The sequence below is a fragment of the Mobula hypostoma genome, chromosome 15, assembly GCF_963921235.1.
Source record: "Mobula hypostoma chromosome 15, sMobHyp1.1, whole genome shotgun sequence".
Taxonomy (NCBI): Eukaryota; Metazoa; Chordata; class Chondrichthyes; order Myliobatiformes; family Myliobatidae; genus Mobula; species Mobula hypostoma.
In genome coordinates, this window is record NC_086111.1 from 3,264,673 (window position 1) to 3,282,815 (window position 18,143).

Genomic DNA, 18,143 nt, shown 5'->3' on the forward strand with positions numbered 1-18,143 from the left:
CTGATCCCCAGGCGTTTCACTGATAGGCATCCGCATTGGAGGCCAACAATTCACTAACCTAAATCTGTACATCTTTGAAATGTGGGAGGAAACCCTGAGATCACGGGAAGAATGTACAAATGCCTTGCACGCAGCAGTGGGATTTGAACCCTGATCTTCCAGCCGCTGGTGCTGTAAAGCAGTATCGCAAGACCATAAGATATAGGAGTTTGAATTAGGCCATTTGGCCCATTGAGTCTGCTCCACCGTTCCAACATGGCAGATCCATACCCCTCTCAGCCCACATCTCCTGCCTTCATGCCCTGTCCAATCAGATTGGAGAAGTATGGATAAAGTAAAAGAGAAAAATGTGGATAAAGTGAAAGTGAAAGTTAAAAAAAGAAAAGGGTGGAGTGCAGAAAAGTCATGTGCAAAAAAAGACAAAGATTACTAGATTTTAAAAGCATACTGAGTGTTAGGGCACTTTATGCCCATAGTATTTGTAACAAGGTCAGTGAACTTGTGGCACAAATCAGTACAAAGGGGTATGATTTAGGGCCGTTACAGAAACGTGGTTGCAGGGTGGAGATGATTGGGAATTAAATATCCAGGGATATCAGGTGATACAGAAGGATAGGCAGGCAGGTAAGGGAGGCAGGGTGGCGCTCTTAATTAAAGATGAGATCAGGGCGATAGAGAGACGATGTAAGATCTAAGGAGCAGAATGGTGAATCCATCTGGGTAGAGATTAGCAATAGTAAAGGGGAAAAAAATCACTGGTGGGAGTTGCCTATAAACAACTGAATAATAACATTACAGTGGCACAGGCAATAAACAGAGAAATATCTGAGGCATGTAAGAATGGAACAGCAGTTATCATGGGGGACTTTGTTGAACAGCATGTTACTGAACCTACAAGGGACCATGCTGTTTTAGATTTGATCCTGTACAATGAGACAGGTAAAATTAACAATCTTATAGTTAGGGATCCTCTTGGAAAGAGTGATCACAGTATGATTGAGTTTCTCATACAAATGGAGGTTGCAATAGTTTGATCTAAACCAGTGTATTATGCCTAAACAAGGGGGACTACAATGGGATGAGGGAGGATTTGGATAGGGTAGACTGGGAACACAGGCTACATGGTGGGACGGTTGAGGAACAGTGGAAGAGTTTCAAAGAGGTTTATTCACAGTGCTCAACAAAAGTATATTCCAGTTAAAAGCAAGGACCTGTAACAGTGGGAGAGCCAGCCATCAATAAATAAGGAGGTAAAGGAAGGCATCAAACTAAAAGCTTGTGCGTACAAAGTTGCCAAGAGTAGTGGGAAACTGGAAGATTGGGAAAACTTTAAAAAGTAACAAAGAACCACTAAGTGATCAATAAAGAAAGGAAAAATTACAAAACGTTTTTATAATTATATAAAGTAGAAAAGGGTGGCTAAAGTGAATATAGGTCCCTTGGAGGATGAGAAGGGGGAATTAATATTGGGTAATGAGGAAATGGCAGAGACTTTGAATGACTATTTTGTGTCAGTGTTCATGGTGGAGGACACGTCTAACATACCAAAGAGAGATGTTATGGATGCGATGGGAGGTGAGGACCTCAATACAATAGCTCTTACTAAAGAGGTAGTGATGAGCAAACTTGTGGGCCTAAAGATAGACAAGTCCCCTGGTCCTGATGGAATGCATCCCAGGGTACTAAAGGAAATGGCAGAAGTTATAGTAGAGGCTTTGGTGATAATTCACCAAAATTTTCTGGACTCTGGGCAGGTCCTGGCAAATTGCAAGAAGGCGAATGTCACGCCACTGTTCAAGAAAGGATGTAGGCAAAAGACAGATAACTACAGGCTAGTTAGTTTAACATCTGTAGTTAGGAAAATGCCTGAAGCTATCATCAAGAAAGGAATAGTGAGGCATCTGGTAAGAAATGGATCCATCAGGCAGACGCAGCATGGATTCAGCAAAGGCAGGTCCTGTTTGACAAACTTACTGGAGTTCTTTGAGGATATGACGAGCACAATGGGTAGAGGGGAACAGAGGCATAATTCATTTGGATTTCCAGAAGGCTTTTGATAAGGTGCCACATAAAAAGGAAAGGTACGTCGCATCCAGAGTTTCTCCAGTTAGCGGACGATTTCCCTCCACGCCTCTCTGATATTGTTGGGAACCATGTACGAGGCAAGTTACAGCAGTGGTTTGCCATTGCCTTCTGCCAGGTGAGTTTCCAAAGAGATCACCAGCTCGTAACCCAGCACGGATGGAAAATGTGCAGGGGACCTGGCTGGATTTGAACTCGGGACCTTTCGTCCCGAAGTCCAGCGCTGATGCCACTACGCCACCAACCGGGTCAACCACATAAAAGACATTCATAAGATAAGGATGCATAGAGCTGGGGGTGATATATTTGCATGGATAGAGAACTGGTTAACCAATAGAAAGCAGAAAGTTGGAATACATGAGTGTTTCTCAGGTTGGCATTCAGTTGTGAGCAGTGTGCTGCAGGAGTCAGTGCTGGGCCTGCAAATGTTTATGATATACATTAAGAATCTGGAAGAGGGGACTGAGTGTGGTGTATCTAAGTTTGCTGCGGACAATAAATTAATTAGAAAAGCAAATTGTGCAAAGGATAAAGAGAGTCTTCAGAGAGATATAAACAGGTTAAGTGTGTGGGCAAGGGTCTGGCAGATGGAATACGATGTTGGTAAATGTGAAGTCACCCACTTTGGAAGGGAGAATGGAAGATCAGATTATTTAGATGGTAAAAAATTACAGAATACTGCTGTGCAGAGGGACTTGGGAGTGCTTGTGCATGAATCACAAAAGGCTGGTTTGCAGGTGCAGCAGGCTATCAAGAAGGCAAATGGGATGCTGGCCTTCATTGTTAGAGGGATTGAATTTAAAAGCAGGGAGGTTATGCCGCAACTGTACGGGGTACTGGTGAGACCGCACCTGGAGTACTGTGTGCAGTTCTGGTCTCCTGACTTGAGGAAGGATATACTGGCTTTGGAGGTGGTGCAGAGGTGGTACACCAGGTTGATTCCAGAGATGAAGGGGTTAGACTACGAGGAGAGAGAGAGTCATCTGGGACTGTACACACTTCAGAAGGATGAGAGGAGATCTTATAGAAACATAAAATTATGAAAGGGATAGATAAGATAGAAGCAGGAAAGTTGTTTCCACTAGTAGGTGAGACTAGAACTAGGGGACATAGCCTCAAGATACGGGGGAGTAAATTTATATGGGAGATGAGGAGGAACTGCTTTTCCCAAAGGTGATGAATCTTTGGAATTCTCTGCCCAATGAAACGGTGGAGGCTACCTCAGTAAGTACACTTAAGACAAGGTTGGATCAAGTTTTGCATAGTTGGGGAATTAAGGGTTATGAGGAAAAGAAAGGTTGGTGGAGACGAGTCCATGGCCAGATCAGTCATGATCTTATTGAATGACAGAGCAAATTCGACAGGCCAGATGACCTACTTCTGCTCCTATTTCTTGTGTTCTATCGACCTCTGCCTTAAATGTACCCAATGGTTTGGCCTCCACAGCTGCCCATGGCAACAAATTTCACAGATTCACCACCCCCTGGCCTAAAAGATACTTCATCATCTCCGTTTTAAATGGACGTCCCTCTATTCTGAGGCTGTGTCCTCAGGTCTTGGACTCACCTATCATAGACTCCACATGCACTCTATCAAGGCCTTTCAAGATTCGATAGGTTTCAATGAGGTCACCCCCATTCTTCTGAATTCCAGTGAGTACAGCCCAGAACCATCAAACTCTCCTCATATGACAAGCCTTTCAATCCCGGATTCATTTTTGTGAACATCTTTGAGCCCTCTGCAATGTCAGCACATCCCTTCTACGATAAGGGGCCCAAAACTGCTCACACTACTCCAAGTGAGTCCTCAGCAGTGCCTTATAAAACCTTAACATTACATCCTTGCCTTTATATTCTAGTTTTCTTGAAATGAGTGATAACATTGCATTAGCCTTCCTCACCCACCGATTCAACCTGTAAGTTAACCTTTAGGGAACTCTGCATGAGGACTTCCAAGTCCCTTTGCACTTCAGATGTTTTTGTATTCTCTCTCCATTTAGAAAATAGTCTACACTTTTATATTTTATCTACCAAAGTGCATGACCATACACTCCCCAACGTTGTATTCTATCTGCCACTTCTTTGCCCATTCTCCTAATCCAAATCCTCCTGTAGCCTCTCTAGTTCCTCAAAAATACCTGCCCCTCCACCTATCTTCAAACTTTGCAACAAAGCTATCAATTCCATCATCCAAATCATTAAAATATAATGAAAAATGAAGTGGTCCCTACACAGAGCCCTGTGGAACACCACTAGTCACCAACAGCCAGCCAGAAAAGGCTTCCTTTATTCCCACTCTTTGCCTCCTGCCAATCAGCCAAGGCTCTATCCATATTGGTATCTTTACTGTAAGACCATGGACTCTTAACTTATTAAGAAGCCTCATATGTGGCACCTTGTCAAAGACCTTCTGAAAATTCACACAACATCCACCAATTCTCCTGTTTGATATTTCTTCAAAGAATTCCAACAGACTTAGAAACATAGAAACATAGAAAACCTACAGCAAAATACAGGCCCTTTGACCCACAAAGTTGTGCCGAACATGTCCCTATCTTAGAAATTACTAGGGTTACCCATAGCCCTCTATTTTTCTAAGCTCCATGTACCTGTCCAGGAGTCTCTTAAAAGACCCTATCGTATCCACTTCCACCACCGTTGCTGGAAGCCCATTCCACACACTCACCACTCTCTGCGTAAAAAACTTACCCCTGATATCTCCTCTGTACCTACTCCCAAGCATCTTAAACCTGTGTCCTCTTGTCAGGCAAGATTTTCTCTGAAGGAAACTATGGTGACCATCTTATTTTGTCATGTGCCTCCAAGTACCCTGAAAACACATCCTAACAATCAACTCAAACATATTTCCAATCACTGATGTCAGGCTAACTATTTCCTTTGTTCTGCCTCTCTCACTTCTTAAAGAGTAGAGTGGCATCTGAATTTTCCAGTCCTCCAGAACCATGCCAGAATCTATTGATTTTTGAAAGATCATTACTAATGCCTTCACAATCTCTTCAGCTACCTCTTTTAGAACCCTGGGGTGTAGACCATCTGGGTCCAGGTGATTTATCTACCTTAGGATCTTCGAGTTTCCCAAGCACCTTCTCCCTAGTAATGATGACTTCACTCACACCTGTCCTATGACACCCTTGAACTTCTGGCATACTTCTAGTGTCTTCCACAATGATGACTGATGCAATATACTTATTCAGTTCAACTACCATTTTCTTATCCCCCATTACTAACTCTCCTGAATCATTTTCCAATGGTCCAATATCTACTCCTGCCTCTCTTTTACTCTTTCTGAGGAAATTTTTGGTATCCTCTTTAATGATATTGGCTAGCTTGCCGTCATATTCTATATTTTCCTGCTTTATGACTTTTTAGTTGCCTTCTGTTGGTTTTAAAAGCTTCACAATCCTCTAACTTCTCACTGGTTTTTGCTCTATCATATGTCCTCTCTTGGGCTTTGACTTTCCTTCTCAGCCACATTTGTGTCATCCCACCTTTAAAGTACTTCTTCTTTGGGATGTATTTATCCTGAGCCTTCTGGATTGCTCCCAGAAACTCCAGCCATTGCTGCTGTGCTGTCATCCCTGCCAGTATTCTTTTCCAATCATTTCGGGCCAACTCCTCTCTCATACCTCTGCAATTCCCTTTACTCTCCTGTAATAGTGATACATCTGACTTTACCTTCTCTTTCTCAAATTGCAGAGTGAGTTCTATCATACTATGATCATTGACCCTAGGGGTTCTTTAACATTAAGCTTTCTATTCAATTCCAGTTCATTGCACTACAGCCAAAAAGAATAGCTGATCCCCTCGTGGATTCAACCATGAGCTGCTATAAAAAGTCATCTTGCAGCTATTCTACAAATCCCTCTCTTGAGATCCAGCACCAACCTGATTTGCCCAATCTACCTGCATATTGAAATCTCTCCATAACTATCTGAACATTGACTTTTGACATGCGTTTTCTTTATGATGTTTCTATCCTGCACCTTCTGAATTGCTCCCAGAACATCCAGTTGTAATTTGCAGCCCACATCTTTGCTACTTCAGAGGTCTGTATATAACTCCCATCAGGGTCTTTTTACGCTTGCAGTTTCTTAGCTCTACCCACAATGATTATGCACCTATTGGCCCCAGAGGGAAGAGTCATGGAGGTCTACATCCAAGAAGCTCCGATGTCTGAATTTATTCAACCATCCACATCTCCTGCTGGGGCCGAGTCTTACTTGATCACCAAGAAGAATGGTGGACTGTATAAACTATAGGGGGCTAAATAAGACCACTGTTAAAAACCGGTATCCTCTCCATCTCATAAACACAGCCTTTGAGATTCTCCAGGGAGCTATAAATATTTACCAAATTGGACCTCTGTAGCGCCAACAAACTATTGTGCATTGTGAGGGAGACAATTGGAAAACAGCATTCAACACACCTATGGGCTGCTACGAATACTGGTCACGCCTTTCAGGCTGGCAAACACTCCAGCGATATTTCAAGACTACATTAGTGATGCTCTCAGGAGATGCTGTTCCACTTCATCTTTGTCTACCTAAATGATATCCTAAATTTCTCCTGCTCCACTCAAAAACACGTCCAACACATCCAGCAGGCTCTACAATTGCTTCTCGAGGATCAACTATTCATCGAGCTCAAAAAAAGCAAATTCTATTTATCAACAGTCTCCTTCTTTGGGTTTGTTATATCTAATGGCAAGCTATAAATGGACCCTGATAAGATCCACACCATGTGGAATTGTCCACAACCCACCTCAGAAACAACTCCAGCAGTGATTACAGGCGATTCACCTGGAATTTCAGTTCAGTGGCAGTGGCACTTACCAATCTCACCATGAAATCTACTGGGCCTTTCTGCTGAACCCCAGAGGCCAAGGTGCCTTTTGCAGAGTTAAAACAAAGGTTCACATTTGCACCTATCCTAGTTCCACCAGACCAAAATTACCTTTTGTGATGAAGGTTGACAGGTCGGACATGGGAGTAGGAGCTGCCTTGGACCACAAACCACATCCCTACACCTTCTACCTCAGATGTCTTCCACCCGCAGAGGCAAACTGTGACATTGGAAATTGCTGGCCATTAAACTGACCCTGGTTGGAGGGGTCCAAACATCCATCTGTGGAATGGACCAGCCACAAAAACCTAGCCTACATTGTGGAAGTGAAGAGGCTGAATTTCATGCAGGCATGTTGCTCCCTGTTCTTTAATAGGTTCAGCTTCCTTATTCCTTATCACTCCAGATCAGGAAATCAATAACCAGATGCCCTCTCACAACAGTTTAAAGTACCTAGTGGGGAAGCTAATTCCAACTCTAGAGTGGTGGCGGTCATCGCTGAAACATAAATTATAGTGCACCGAGCCCAAGAGCAACATGGAGGATAATGGTCCTCCCAGACACATCTTTGTTTCAAACCTGTTCTTTTGGAGATGCTCAACTGGGGACATGCAACGAACCTGGCTGGGCATCCAGGGGCGGCTCACGCCCTAGAGTTTGTCCAGAGATGTTAAAGTTGGCCAGGCATGACTAAAGATACCTAAGAACATGTCTTAACCTGAGATGTCTGCACACAAAATAAAGAACCCTGAACACAGCATCAAGGCTTCAGCCTCTCTGCATTTTTACTCTCCTTGGTCCCACATGTCTACGGACTTCTGGCATCTCAGGGTAATACAGTAATCATTATGGTTGTAGACTGATGCTCCAAGATCCGTCTCTTCATACCCTTTCGCAAACTACCATCGGCTTAAGAGACCACCAAGCTCACAGCCCCCAGTTTGCCTCTAGGCTTTAGAAAGCCTTTTGCAAGCTCAGTGGGGCCTCTGCCAGTCTGTCACCCAGTTTCCATCCGCAGACCAATAAGCAAATGGAGGGGGCCCAGCAGGACTCAGAGAGAACACTCAGATGTTTAGCCTCAGGGAACCCTATCACCTGGAGTGACAACTGATTTGGGCAGAGCTTGCGCACAACACATTTCAACATTTATCTATTGGGATGTTGCCTTTCAAATGCCATTTTGGGTATAGTCTTCCACTGTTTTCAAAACAAGAAGCGGAGGTGGGGTTACCATTAGAGGACCGACTGTTCTAAATATGTCGCCAGAAGTGGGCTAAGGTGAAAGATGTTGGACAATTTGTGGCAACATCAAGACCCGGCCAACCACTGGAGAAGACAGGAACCAGAATTTCTTCCTAGTCAGTGTGTCAGGCTCTCAACTAGCGATCTCCCCATGTGATTTGAATACAGAAAATTGCCCCCTCATTACATCAGTCCATTCAAAATCCTGCAGCACATCATCTCAGTTACCTATATCTCCAACTCCCAAGAACCACGCAGATTCACCTCACGTTCCACCTATCCCACCTCAAGCCCTCGAGTGCCAGCCCCTTAGCTCTGGTTTCCCAAACCACCTCCGCCTCCCAGACTGTTGACGGACAATCCTGCCGACACAGTCCGTTGACTTTTGGACACCTGCATTATTTGGGGTAAAAGGCAGTACCTCGTGGATTGGGAGGGGTACGGCCCAGAAGAAAGAAACTGGATTGCTTCATCAGACGTCATGCACACTACCTTTCACCAGCACCATCCTGATCATTCTGGGCCATCAAGAGCCAACAATTGGAGGGAGGCTTCTGTCATGGTCCCAACTGAACAGTGGCAAGTACTCAAATTTAAGTGCTCCAATTCTTTCGAGTATGGTTAGCTGCCACTCTCCCATTAAGACTCAGATTACCAATTACTGCCTGCTACATTCCTTCATGGAAAGTCTGTACTTATAGGACTCATGCTTAATTGTAGGATTTCTATTTCTGTGGTTTGTCTTTGGATTTTGCTTGTGTTGTCTTGAGTTAATGCTAGACCTTACTCCGCACTTGGGCTCACCACCATCCACAGCTCTCTGTGGATTTGCACTGTTTTAGGATGCTGTTAATTTAGAAATGTTACCTCTTACTTATCGACCTGAAGGTCAAATTCAGATCTGGTGTCGTCATTCTGAATTGCTTTCAGTCAATTAACCATCAGTGAGGGAGGCCTCGGCAGTCAATGCCATCAGGCATAATTCATGCCCTAAAGTAAGAGCATTGCTTTCAGTTGGAATGAACACACTTTCTGATAACAGTTTTATCAGAGTTTTTTTTGCAGTTAGACCATTACAGAGAAAAGCACGTTGCTGTAGCATTCCAGAAATGTGTACAGGTTATTTCAAGAGTATCTCAGTCTAGGAATGTTTGCAAATTCCATTCCCAGATCTCAACAGATATTTTGAGGCTCATGGTGCTTATGAACAACATGTGTTCAACACTAATACTTAAGAAAACCAAAACTTAACTGATGAAAACCAGTAAATATTAACCTAGCTGTTGACTTGATGAAGGTTTTTACAATTACTCTGCTTGCAGTCGCTTAAAGAATTTTGCTAGAATTACAATCACTGGAGTTCCCCTCAGTCAGTCAGTCTTTAGGAATACAGTAGATTCCAGTTATTGTGCTGTCGGTTAATCAGTGCAGTGTTTATTTGAGATGGCTTCTGAAGAACAAAATGTGATTGAGAAAATTGCCAAGATTCCCTTCACTTATTTGGGACACTATGCTGCTTAAGTGAGGCAGGAGACTGTTGCCAAACAGTTTCCAGCTAGTGACAGTTTGGCACATTGTGTGGCCGTTAGATACTACACCATTCTTAGAGCGAACAGTTAATAAATAGCATCAGTTGCGAGTGTTTGTGTTCAAACAACAGTGATGTTTGTCACTGATATTCATCAAAATAAGCATTAAGACAAGTCAGAACTGTTTTGCTCACTATGGTTTCAAGCTTTCATGCTTGGAGATGCCTCAATCGGCCAGGAGAGAAAATGAAGCAATTTCAATACTTCAAGAAGTTAGGAAGTGCAAAGAATTTGAAGGTATTGACAATCATCTTGAATGTTACAATGAAAACAATGATGTGAAGGATGCAACTGTTGAAAGTATTGTATGAAGGCGGTCCATTGTCTGCACCAGCTGTCTGCACTGATTTTGTTCATTGTGTAACTTGGATGAATTGCTCTGTAGATAACTACTGGGAACTAATACACAGCATTATAGTACTCTCTTACTATTGGTGGTGTTTGAATTTGTTCTGTATTTCATTTAATTACATAATTTGTATCAGCTTATATTTTCAATACCTCTTAACTATTTCCATGAAACTTCAGCTAACTGAGTCACCCTGTTAATTAAGCCAAAATGTACTGGTCCCAATGAACTGTAATCTACTATATTTTACCTCAGTTTTTCTGTCTACCCTAGATTCCCTCTGTAAAATCTAACATCTGGCCACCTTAGATTTTTCTTGCAAAACAAGATTTCTCCATCAAGAGCAAATAAATCTTGGCAACGCTTTATCTGATCACACTAAATAGTGGCTCTGCTTGTGCTTTTTACCCTTATTTACTCAGTTTACTTCTCTGGTGCCTTTCTAACGTCCCTTTCCACCTCCTGCTACTTGCCCCTATCCTGTCTCTTCTCTTTCAAGGTACTCCCTTATCTCAGCTCTGCAGATGGGGGCAGAGAGAGGAGACGCGATGCTGTAAGCTGGGCGGCGCAACAGACCCCAAGCGGGAGTCCAAGGCCCAGGGTCTTCGGCGAGGAGAGGAGATGAAGGCAGACTCGTGTGGAGCATCTGGTTGACCACCGTGGTTAGTCCCAGGCGACGGGTCGAGGGGGTCGGAGGGGATCGAATGGTGGAAAGAAGACTCCGTTAATTGAGCTCCAATTGTTGTGCATGAAGTGGCTGAACTTTGATAAGTTTGGCACCTTTTATTTTCCTTTTATATTTTATCTCTATTAATTACATAGTTCCAGTAAGATCTATAAAGTGTAATCATTTCATCATATATGGTGTATTGTCTGTTATTTGGCGGGGTGGGGTACATCACACAGCATCCACACAAACTTGATTACCCAGTTTGGCAGGGCCGAAGGCTGCTTCCCCTAGACCACAGTGAGTTGAGTGAACCTGAGGCTTACCAAGGGGCTACAACAGTGATTCCCTTTTGCTGTTCCTTTCCTGATTCTTTCCTATTTTTCTTTTCCCTGGACACAACCTTTGGCTGACAGAAGTACATAAACTTGAAAATTAACCTTAGTGATATTAAACAATTACTTGATAAAATTCCTCTATCTACTGATATGAAAGAAATTAATATCACTAGATGTAGCTAGAATACCACTTTATAAAATTATGGGCACCACAGAAGTGTAGCGGTCAGCACAATGCTATAATAGCTCAGTGTGTTAGAGTTCAGAGTTTTATTCCACTCTCCTCTGTATGTCCTCCCCAAGGCATATGTGATTTCCCCCTGGTGTTTGGGTTTCCTCCTAATGTCCAAAAATGTACCAGTAGGTTAACTGGTCATTATCATTTGTCCATGATTAGGTTGTTGGGGTTTGCTGGGGTGGCGCAGCTTGAAGGGCTGGGAGAGCCTGTTCTGGGCTGTATATCTAAATAAATAAATAGAATTCCCCTATCTGCCTTGTTAATTATATGCTTTGAAGTGTTTCTAATTACTTCCAGGTGTTCAGAGTCATTTTGCACAACGTTTGCAACCCTCCAATCCTCTGGTACTCCTCCCGTCCCTATTGATGATGCAAAGATCATCACCAGAGGCTCAGCAATCTCCTCCCTCATTTCCCACAGTAGCCTGGGGTATATCTCATCCGGTCCCGGTGACTTATCTAACTTGATGCTTTTCAAAAGCTCCAGCACATCCTCTTTCTTAATGTCTATATGCTCAAGCATTTCAATCTGCTGTAAGTCATCCCCACAATTGCCAAGGTCTTTTTCCCTGGTGAATACTGAAGCAAAGTATTCATTAAGTACCTCCACTACCTCTTCCGACTCCATGCACACTTTTCCACTATCACAGCTGATTGGTCCTATTCGCACACAGCTCATCCTCCTGCTCTTCACATACTTGTAGAATGCCTTGGGGTTTTCCTTAATCCTGCTCGCCAAGGCCTTCTCATGGCTCTTTCTCGCTCTCCTAATTTCATTCTTAAGCTCTTCCTGGCAACCCTGTAATTTTCCAGAGCTCTCACAGTACCTAATTTCGTGAAAATTTCATAAGCTTTTCTTCTCAAATAGATTTTCTGCATCCTTTGTACACCATGGTTCTTTAACCCTACCATCCTTTCCCTGCCTCAATGGAACATACCTACGCAGAACACCATGCAAATGTTCCCTGAACATTTGACACATTTCTGCTGTGCATTTCCCTGAGAACACCTGCTCCCAATTTATGCTCCAAGTTCCTGCCTAATAGCAACATGTTTCCCCCTACCCCAATTAAATGTTTTCCCAAATTGTCTGCTCCTAGCCCTCTCCAGCACTATGGTGAGGGAGATAGACTTGTGATCACTACCTCCAAAATGCTCTCCCACCAAGAGATCTGACACCTGACCAGGTTCATTTCCCAATACCAGATCAAGTACAGCCTCTCCTTGTGTAGGCTCATCTACATATTGTGTCAGGAAATCTTCTTGCATACACCTAACAAACTCCACCCCATCTAAATCCCTTGCTCTAGGGAGATGCCACTAATTATTTAGGAAATTAAAATCTCCCACCACAGCACATTCTGGAGCAGAGGGTGGCGGTAATGCACCATTAAGCTGGATGCCAACCGCCGTAAAACAAGATACAGACAGAACCCTGTTATTATTACCTTTCCAGAATCTATCTCCCTATCTGCTCCTCGGTGGTCCTGTTACTATTGGGTGGTCTATATAAAAAAAAACACCCAGTAGATTTATTTTAAAAATGCAAACAGGAGGATATCTGCAGATGCTGGAAATTCAAGCAACATACACAAAAAATGCTGGTGAACGCAGCAGACCAGGCAGCATCTCTTGGAAGAGGTACAGTCGACGTTTCGGGCCGAGACCTTCGTCAGGACTAACTGAAAGAAGGGATAGTAAGAGTTTGAAAGTGGAAGGGAGGGGGGAGGGGGAGATCCAAAATGATAGGAGAAGACAGGAGGGGGAGGGATGAAGCAAAGAGCTGGAAAGTTGATTGGCAAAAGGGATACGAAGCTGGAGAAGGGAGAGGATCATGGGACAGGAGGCCTAGGGAGAAAGAAAGGGAGGGGGAGGGAACCCCAGAGGATGGGCAAGGAGTTATAGTGAGAGGCACAGAGGGAGAAAAAAGAGAGGGAAAAAAGGGGGAAGAGTAAATAAATAAATAAATAAATAAATAAGGGATGGGGTACAAAGGGGAGGTGGGGCATTGACGGAAGTTAGAAAGGTCAATGTTCATGCCATCAGGTTGGAGGCTACTCAGATGGAATATAAGGTGCTGTTCCTCCAACCTGAGTGTGGCTTCATCTTGACAGTAGAGGAGGCCGTGGATAGACATATCAGAATGGGAATGGGACGTGGAATTAAAATGTGTGGCCATTGGGAGATCCTGATTTCTCTGGTGGACAGAGCATAGGTGTTCAGCGAAATGGTCTCCCAGCCTGCGTCGGGTCTCGCCAATATATAGATGGCCGCATTGACAGCACCGGATGCAGTGTTCATGTCCCATTCCCATTCTGATTGGAGGAACAACAGCTTATATTTCATCTGGATAGCCTCCAAACTGATGGCACGAACATTGACTTCTAACTTCCGTTAATGCCCCACCTCCCCTTCGTACCCCATCCTTTATTTATTAAATTTATTTATTTGTTTGTTTTTCTCTTTCCCCCTTTTTTCCTCTCTTTTTTCTCCCTCTGTCCCTCTCACTATAACTCCTTGCTCATCCTCTGGGCTTCCCCGCCTTTTCTTTCTCCCTAGGCCTCCTGTCCCATGATCCTCTCCCTTCTCCAGCCTCGTATCCCTTTTGCCAATCAACATTCCAGCTCTTGGCTCCATCCCTCCCCCTCCTGTCTTCTCCTATCATTTTTGGATCTCCCCCTCCCCCTCCCACTTTCAAATCTCTTACTATCTCTTCTTTCAGTTAGTCCTGATGAAGGGTCTTGGCCCAAAATGTCGACTGTACATCTTCCTAGAGATGCTGCCTGGCCTGCTGTGTTCACCAGCATTTTTTGTGTATGTCAGTAGAGTTATTGCCCCTTTCCTGTTTCTGACTTCCACCCACACTGACTTAGTAGATGAAACCCCCATGACTTTGTCCTTTTCTACAGCTGTGACACTATCTCTAATTAGCAATGCCTCGCCTCACCACTTTTGCCTCCATCTCTGTTCTTTTTGAAACATCTAAAGCCCGGCACACTCAGCAGCCATTCCTGCTCCTGAGACATCCAAGTCTCTGTAATGGCCACAACGTCATAGTTCCACGTATTGATCTGTGCTCTAAGTTCATCCGCTTGTTTATGGGCAATCACACAGCATCCAACTAAATCAATCCCGGACGAGCCCCCACAATTGTGACCCTCAGGTTCGGACGGCAGTGTTAGTCTAGGGAAGACAGTATCTGGCCCCACCAAATGGATGAAATCTGAGGTGCAAAATTTCTTGTTTGTGTGGATGCTGTGTGATCTGTTCCCCCATTACAAATCAGTACCACAAAATAACAGACAGTGCAGCATATGCAATTAAACGATTTAGTTTTATAATTCTTAATTTGACTAAAGAGTTAGTAAAGAAAAACAAAAGGAAAAGGGCCCATTTTAATGAGGGAGTCTAATGTGCACAAGTTGGAGCTCACGGTTTCCTGTCTGTTAGTCCTCCATCGATTTCCCTGGGCTTCGTCGACTCCTGGCCCCACTCCAAGTCCACTCCGTCCTGCTGTCTACAATCTTTCCTTTCTGGCATCTTCTCTCTCCATCTTCCACCGAACCAAAGACCCAGATCACCTCGGTCTCAGGTACACAACCTCCCTTTATTGGATGGCGCACATTCCAAAGCTCCCGTTATCTCTAGCCATAACCCAAACACTGCTGCTACAGAAAAACCATTACATCAGCAATGAAACCTTTCCCAGGGTGTTACATACTCCTTGCATTAAAATAGCTACACCTCAAACCATCAGGCGGAGTGCATCTTTGCTCTAACATCTGCCTATCCTTCCTCACAAACTCCCTACAAGCTGTCTCTACTTGTGCTCCAATCTCCCCATCCTCTGCCTCTTCATTTCAGTTCCCACCCCCCTGCAAATCTAGTTTAAACCCTCCCCAATAGCATTAACAAACCTCCCCACCAGGATATTGGCCCCCCTTGGATTCAAGTGCAACCCATCCTTTTTGTACAGGTCATACCTGCCCCAGAAGAGGTCCCAGTGATCCAAAGATATGAATCCCTGCCCCCTGCTCCAATCCCTCAGCCACGCATTTATCCTCCACCTCATTCTATTCCTGCACTCACTGTTGCGTGGTACAGGCAGCAATCCTGATATTACTACCTTTGAGGTCTTGCTTCTCAGCTTCCTTCAGAACTCCCTGTATTCTGCTTTCAGGACCACCCTTTTTCTACATATGTTGTTGGTACCAATATGTACCATGACTTCTGGCTGCTCCCCGTCCCATTTCAGGATATTGTGGACGCACTCAGACACAACATGAACCCTGGCACCCAGGAGGCAAACTACCATCCTTGTTTCTTTTTGACACCCACAGAATCACCTATCTGTCCTCCTAACTATAGGGTCCCCTAATACCACCGCCCTCCTCTTCTCTTCTCTACCCTTCTGTGCCACAGGGCTAGACTCAGTGCCAGAGCCAGCTTGGTGTAGGATAACTGATGGAAACATTCATTCTGTTGTATTTCTTTGTTCTAATGTGAATGTCTGTAAGAAGATGAATCTCGGGGTAGAATATGGTGACATTTACATACTTCGATATAATTACTTTGGACTTTGAACTTCTGAACATCTTTGAGGTCATGCATAACAAAGATCTAAGTCACTGATGGCATTTAAGAAATGTATATACAAGTACATGAATTGCTTAGTCATAGTAGACTATGGACAAAGTGCTAGGAGAAGGGATTAAGATGGAAAGGAATCCACTGGTTGACTTTGATGAGCTGAGCCAAGCAGCCTGTTTCCTATTTCTGTAAGCATCACAAAGTCACAGAATGCTGCCAGGATCTAGGCTCCATAACAATCTTCTTTGAGGCTTATCAAGTCATTGCATGCCCCATAGAACCATGTCACACCTGGTTCAAAATTCTCCTTTAGACATTCCCGTTCTCTTTTAGTTCAAAATATCTGCCCTGTTTTTGCTGCAGACTTGTATTCTAATCTCTTTCATTATAAATTCAAATTGCTGAAAACACTTAAAATATCATTTGAACCACATTCATCACTTCTGCTGGATGTGTAACTATTTGCTTCCCAGTAAAATCATTGGGCACATTTAAAGTGGAGCTTGCTAATTTGTTGATTAATCAGGGTGTGAAAGGTTACGGGGAGAAGGCAGGAGAATGGGGTTGAGAGGGATAATAAATCAGCCATGATGGAATGGCGAAACAGACTCGATGGGCTGAATAGCCTAATTCTGCTCTTGTATCGCAAGGTTTACCTAATGCTATTAGAAAAAAAAAACTTGTATTTACATCAACGCAATAATAAAAGGCAGTTGAAATGAACTGCCTGTGGTCAGCGCAGGGACAAGCATTATGTAAAGGAAGAAATACTGACTCGGTGTAAATGTTAAAATTCTGGCACCAAATAAATCTACATTCTATGGAATCCAGCAATATCCCCTGGGAACTCAGCTTACAACTGTTGTACAACAGAGCTGATCATCATTGACATGTCTCATTCTCCACACTTGCAGATACTAGGACCATTTTGCCACAATACACCATAAATTAAGAGAGGTAAATGATTAATTTGATTAATTAAGAGAGGTAAGTGATTAATTTGCTAACTTGGAAGTAAAAAATGCAAGCTGTTAGCCTGGTTGGTTTCTAGTATTTTTTCCTTCTCTATTAACTGTTAATGTACTATGTTCTCTGCTCGTGACACTGTCCCCTCTACAGAAACAAGACCAAAAGCAGATTGTATGATTTGCACAAATCTATTTAGTCATAAGTATGAACCTGAGTTTTCAGTCACCTGTTACTTTAATTCTCTGATCCACTTCCATCCATCCCCAAGGCCTCCATGGGGTGATGGCAAGGCAAACGGACACAGGCGCCACTCATTCATCCCTCCTAAACCACCTTTGGACCATCTTTAGTTTCTTTTCATTAATTTTATTTTGAGATATAGCATAGAAGATACAGAATCCTCATGGACAGATTTAAGAAACTGCAAGGGGAGTTATATACAGGCCTCTGAAAAGTAACCAAGATGTGGGCCACAGATTACAACAGGAAAAAGAACATGCATGTCAAAGGGCAATGTCATGATAGTTATGGGGAATTCAATATGCAGGTAGATTGGGAATATCAGGTTGGTGCTGGATCTCAAGCGGAAAGGTGTAGAACACCTAAAATAGCTTTTTAGAGCTGCTTGTGGCTGAGACCACTGGGGGGAGGGGCTATTCTGGGTTGCATGTTGTGTAATGAACTGGATTTGATTAGGGAGTGAATGACCGCTTCAGAGACAGTGATCTTAATCTGATAGAATTCACCCTGCAATTTGAAAGGGAGAAGCTAAAGTCAGGTGTATCAGTTTTTCAGTGGAGTAAAGGGAATTATAGAGGCATGAGAGAGGAGCTGGCCAACCTTGATTGGAAGGAGACACTGGTAACCCAAAAACTGCAGTAATAGGGTGAGGTTGTAAATCAATATTCAGAACAGTTGAAATAGTATCAGAAACATCTTTCCAATATTTTTTCAAAAAAGGACATGACCAAAACATACGAGTTAAAGAAGCTATCTCAAAGTGACATCTATTGCATACAGGATTTATATGAGAATAACAACGAGCTAATTTATCCTTAGACATATGAGTCCTACGCACTACTTTAAACAGTATCAACGCATGTTTAGCACATATAGAGGATGAGCTAACTAAATGAAGAATTTTTTCCCCATTTTTCAATCGGTATGGTAATCTTAAGTTCCCTTTCCCAACCAGTCTTAATTTATTAGATACGTCTG

The 18,143-nt window shown here is 43.3% G+C and overlaps 1 protein-coding gene across 3 annotated transcripts in view; it reads right to left on the reverse strand.

Moving 5' to 3' along the window:
• LOC134357043 (NUAK family SNF1-like kinase 1) overlaps positions 1-18,143 on the reverse strand; it is an 84,558-nt gene that overhangs the window by 34,623 nt on the left and 31,792 nt on the right. The gene's annotated exons all lie outside the window — the stretch shown is intronic.